This window comes from Parasteatoda tepidariorum, chromosome 7 (genome assembly GCF_982258835.1).
Source record: "Parasteatoda tepidariorum strain Cologne lab strain chromosome 7, Ptep-v5.0, whole genome shotgun sequence".
In the NCBI taxonomy this organism is placed as follows: domain Eukaryota; kingdom Metazoa; phylum Arthropoda; class Arachnida; order Araneae; family Theridiidae; genus Parasteatoda; species Parasteatoda tepidariorum.
This window is the reverse complement of record NC_141761.1, coordinates 51,194,072-51,200,071: the sequence shown is the minus strand read 5'-3', so window position 1 is coordinate 51,200,071 and position 6,000 is coordinate 51,194,072.

The window sequence follows — 6,000 nt, the reverse complement described above, 5'->3', positions numbered from 1 at the left end:
ACTATGGGATACATATTTCTCAGATTTCGTCTACCACCCATATCTTGGAGGTCAGAAATCCGAATCCGACCAGAAACTGTATGTTTATTCAGAGAAAGTACGTTTTTGCGTCTGATTTCTTAACTTAAAATATCGTCTGCACTAGTTAATTAGCACATTTCAGATCAACCTCTCGAACCATTATCATTGAGTCCTAGAACAGGAAGATCCGATTATTAGATCAAAAGGTATTCAATTTGGTCCGTTTATTTTATTTTATTTCTGTACCTATAAGCACCCAATATTTTTAGAACGTTTTTACTTTTCGGAATTTTAATCTCGAATGAAAATTTCTACAAGATTTTATCATTGCAAAATATATGAAGCATTCATTCCATTTTCTGTGGATAATTCCTCTTTTACTTGGCTATGAGATTCTTATTTTCAAAAAAAAAAGTTGCTCTTTATATTGAAACCTTTTATCTGAAACCTCTTATCCTAATTCTTCTTTTATCTCAGTTTCCGAAATTTAAACTATTTCTTAACAATTTACGTAGTTTAGATTTTTTTTCCACAACCAAATCCATTCTCTTCCCTCTATCGCTTCTTCGCAGAATTTTTATTAAACATATTTTTCTTACTCTTTACATTATTTTGCATTACTTTAGGTCAGAATAAGTGAAGTTAATATTTGACATTTTAATAATTTATGATTATGAAATACGCGATGAAACATCAATATCTTCTTCTGTGTAAAGGTAAAATTTTCCAAACACTACTCACTTCCAAACAATAATTTTTCAAATTTGCACTTATTTGCAGTTATTTCTAAGCGAAACAGTTGTTCATCATTGAAATTTCTTTAATTTACAAAATCAATTAATAATAAATTTTTGAATAAGAATGACATTTTTTTTTGTTGCTCGAACTACAATTTTTGGATTTAATATTTTAGTACAATTATAACTCCGATAATCTAACAGAATTTTAGTAACTATTACTGTTTTTTATTATTAAAAAATACCGAAATATATTTTTGCTTATAATTAGAGCCATGGAGAAAAGATATACGAAAGGGACACTGGTATCCGACCTGCGCCAAATGATTATACGAATTCTTTGGTAAAAATGGATTTCGACCCTTCAGTTTCAGAATTTCTCAAAGATTCTTAAAAATTCAGTTTGAGTTCTTCTGCAACAAAATCCACTCTACCCCCCCCCCCATACGAATTTTTTCGAAGAAAAAGACTTCTGAGTTGCGCTATTTCTTTTCGATTCTTAGAAATTCAGTTTGTTTTTCCACATTCAAAACCGTTCTACTCTCCCCCATATGAAATCATTTGTAGGAAGAAAAAAAAAAAGAAACAGCTTCCTGCATCTTCGTTACAGAATTTTCTTCCGATTCTTTAAAATGTTGCTTGGGAATTTCCTTGTCCACTACGATTTAATTTTTGAACGAATGACTTTCGTCAAAAACAGTTTCACTGAACAGTCCAGTTATCAAAAATGCTCCGTTTTCTAAGAAATCTTTTCCTCGACGAATATTTCTGTTTTTTTTCTCCATAATTTAAATGGTTTATTTTATCGGCAACTTTATGATTAATCAAACAATAGATTTTAGAGCTATTAGCGAGGGTTGCTTTTTAAGAAAAATTCAGAAAGACAAAAAGAGTAAAAAAATAGTCCGTGGAGTCCCTCCGCGCGGAAGAAGTTAAACTTTGCAACCTGCGACGTTAATTGTAGAAGAATCAGCAGTCGTAGAAGGATCACTAGTTCTATTCAACGACTCTTTTTCCTGCTCCGCTCGCTTCCTTGCTCTGTAATCACGGTAATATTGGGCATTTTTCCCTCGTCGACCTCTTGAACCAGTGGAAGTGCTTGTGGTTGCCTCATCGTCTCGCCCTGGAAAATGTATTTGTATCAATAATGTATGTGAATGCGTCATAATGTAATTTCAGAAGAGAAACAATCAATTGATATTCACAAGAGACGTACCTTGACATAACCTTAAATCCGTCGCATTGTCCGTGGGATTGTTTTCACTGTTTTTACAATTGTTATCCACTAAATTTGAAAATAAAAAATACTACCCTATTAAATTCGCGATCGCAACGCTCGAGTACGCCGTCTAGCGGGAGCCTGTAAATATCGGACATTAATTTATCACGTTTTCATTTAGTTCCATCAAAGTCATTGACTGAATCAGACGCCATTTTTTAGCAGCAAATAGGAAACAAAATTTCCCTAAGGAAAAGGCCGAAGAACTTGAAAAAAATCTCCAGAATATTAATAAATCTTTCAGGAACAGAACACGCCAAACATTTGAAGAAAAATTCTTCAATAATTTTTAATTTCTATTATCAACAAACTTGCAACTGATGACTTCCGATTTCGGATACTGTTACAGATGTGTGTATTAAGGTAAAATGCATTTCTTCTGTCTTCAATTCATTACGAATTAAAGTGAAGTCAACATTGCTTTCGTCATTCCAGTGAATAAATATGAATTCAGAACATACAGAATTGTAATAGTTATAGAATAGTATATATTTCTGTATCCATATAATTCGGAAAACAACAATAAAAAATTATCCAAGTTACTTGAAATAGTGCCATTTCTGCTGATTCTTAATTAATTTAAATCGTTTTCTTGGTAAGTTTTTTTTAATTTTGAAAGAATAAGTTCAACTAGAATTCAGCTATTCTGTTTTTAGCTACATATTCAAATTCATATCAATTATAAAATTTTGCTGTGTAGTACGTTATCTAAAAGTAATGAAGGTATAAACTATGTATCTATTATTTGAGAATAAAGTTTTCAAACAAGGAACTTATCATTTTAGAATTCTCCGGGAATCATAAATCAGGTAAGTGCAATGATTTTTACAATAAAAAATTTGCTTGTAAATATTTTTTTTTCATTTGATGATGGTTCTCTACACTACAGAATGGGTTTTTACGTCTGATTAAGAACTATAAGAATAATAAAAAAAGAAACAATATGAAAGTTTTTATTTCAATGTAAAGAATTCTTAAAATCGTTTTTTTATCCTAAGAATTCTTTATTTTCCGTTTTTTAGTTTATAATTTTTTGATAAAAATTGTTCTCAAAATACTTTTTTTGAAAAATTAAATGGTATAACATTATGTGTTTATGTATACTTCTTGTATATTCCAATGCTTGAAGTAATATGATTCAGAAAAGTATGGAATAAAAATTCGGTACTAACGTATTAACGCCACCGCCGCTACAGATTTGGCGGTTTTTAAGAGCCGCTAATATACACTTAAAATTTTTGCGACAATTCATAAAATAAAACACTTTATTTAAAATCAAAATAGTTAATCGGATTTCGGTGGAAAATGAGCCGATATAGAGTTTAGCATAGATTCAAAACAATCATATCGCCATATGAACTCTGATGAATAAGATTCCAAATGAAATAACATTTCCAAAACGTACGTTTACCAAGATAAAGTTTTATGTTGTGGGAATTGGTACATTTTCGTTTTTTCGGTAAAATATTTCCCTCCTGAAAAAATAAAATTGCATCTTGTTTTGTTTTTGGCAAATCCCAAAGACGAATATTCGTAGCACTAAAAATGGCGACAAAAAAGAATTGTTTTTTTGTTTTTGTTTCGTCAGCATTCTTTATTTTACGTTTCTTAGTTTCTAAATAATGATTTTTATTGAAACTTGAAATTTTTTGATAAAAATTTTTGTCAAAAAACGTTGTTTACAAAATTAAATTTCATAAAATTATGAGGCTTATGTATACTTTTTGTTCATTTTAATTTTTGAACTAATATGATTCTTAAAACTATAGAATGTAAATTTTAAATGGGCCTTTCATGTTATATCATTAAATTTAGTAATACTATTTCTCGGGCATTAGGTTTTAACTCTTATAAGAATATACATATTTTTTTCTGTTAATGTACAAATATTTTTCCGATGTGTTTCGGATATTCCTTCTCTAATAAAAAGAGATACCATTTTGTTTTCGGTTGTATAAGAAAGAAGATCAAGCATTTTTCTTTTTTAAATTTAATAAGCCACATTAAAGAAGGAACGTTGCAATGCTACACGCTACATTAACGACGTCTCCAGAGTAACTGAATGACGGTTCATATAGAAATCGCAGGTAAGCGTCTCATACAACAACGCCCCCTATAGTTCGTTGCGATCGCGAATTATATATGTATCAAAACAAACTAAAAAAAATTCATAGAAAAACAACACTTTTATGACTTTTATTATTTTTATGCTAATGAGAACCAAAACAATATGGTAATGAATCAGGGAAAACTGGATCCTACCACGTGATTTCCCGGCCAATAAAAATTTAGCGTTAAACGTTTAACGCAACCTTGTTGGAAGTCGCATAAGAAGTATAACTTCAAAAACAATCGGTTTTACATAATAATAATAGTTAGTTAATATTCAATAATCATCTATATCTATACATCTAGTGAAGTATAAAACTTTTTTATGTTTAAAGAGATTACTAGTTGATTGATTTAGTTAGTGTTGCCCTAACGCACTTAATAATCTTTTCGGAAATTACGAATAAAACATAATGATATTTCGTATCCGTAACTTAGCCAAGCGTTTGATGCTCTGTGTATAGTCTCTTTTAAGTGTAGTTTAAAGACGCACTAAACTTTTAAGATGCTAATAAAAAAATGTCTGCGTTGATGGGCATTAGATCATCTAGACGACAAAAACCGGAAAAAAATATAGATTCCTAGACGTTTTAACGAGCTTTTCTGTTCCAATTGATGGTTCGTTGATGTTTTTGGCTTATTTATCGTGTTTTTTTTTTAGAAATAAGTGGGGAATGAAATGATAGAAATAAAGCCTCATTTATAAGTTATAAAAAATATAGGTCTCTTAAATAGGCTAATTACGTGGGTTTTAAGTGAATCAGCGATGATTTGGGGATTAATTATGCTGTATTTTATTGCTAAATGATGAGCTTTAGCAATAAGGATACGACTATATGTAAGATGTTGGTCAGAGTTTCTGATTGGTAAAGCAATTAACATTCATACCAATGAATTGCTTATAATTATTTATAATTTTATACGCTAAATGAAATAATAAAATCTGTTATGTTTTAATTTTTATAATTGACATTGATGGTTCGTAAACTAGGAATCTTATCATTAAATCTTAAAATATGTAAAATCCCAAAATCAGAGAATGGTAAAATTTTTTAGTGATAAGTACATTTTAACCCACAAAGCTAGCTTTAAATGGTTATTCAAATAAAAGCTAAAAAATTTTATGATAAACTAGTTTCAATTTTTTAAGCTTGAGAGAAAAAATTCGAATATTAGACTAATAATTTAGTTTTTAATTTCTCTCCTAATAGTTATTATTATTTCCACGAAAAAACTTTTTTGTCTTTTTTTTATTATGAGACTAATTTATTAGAGAAGTAAATTTTTTCATAATATCTTTTCAAGTTATAATATGCTTGATGTTATTTTTGCGTGATGTTTAGAATTGGGGTCATCAATGTGTGGTGCTCCTCTGAATAAACTTATTCAGTATAAGAGATTTCAAAAGTTTTAAAAACATTTCAAGAATTTTTTAAAATATTTTTTTAACTCTGCAGGAAGACTACAATTTCGGGAGATAATTGGAGTAGCAAAAATTCGCGGTTGATACTAATAAATAAAATTGACGAATTATTCTATTTACATTTTTATAATGACCGATAGAAATAACAAGTTATTATGCTTCTCCCAGAAGCTGTTCGCTTAAGAAATGTCTTGTTTTTGAATGCGTATATAATGGGGTGCCGTATAAGTAACGAAACAAGCAAAAAAGTGCGATTATTTTCTAGAAAGAGGGAGCTTAAGAATGTGGCAGTATGCCTAATTAGGAATGAGAATGTGGCGGTATGAAAGAGTGCATTATCAAAATACTTTATTACTCTAAATGCAGTTCGAAAAATATTGAATTAGATAAATATTTTTTAAGCAACGGTGTAAAGGTTGTAGTAGTAGTTC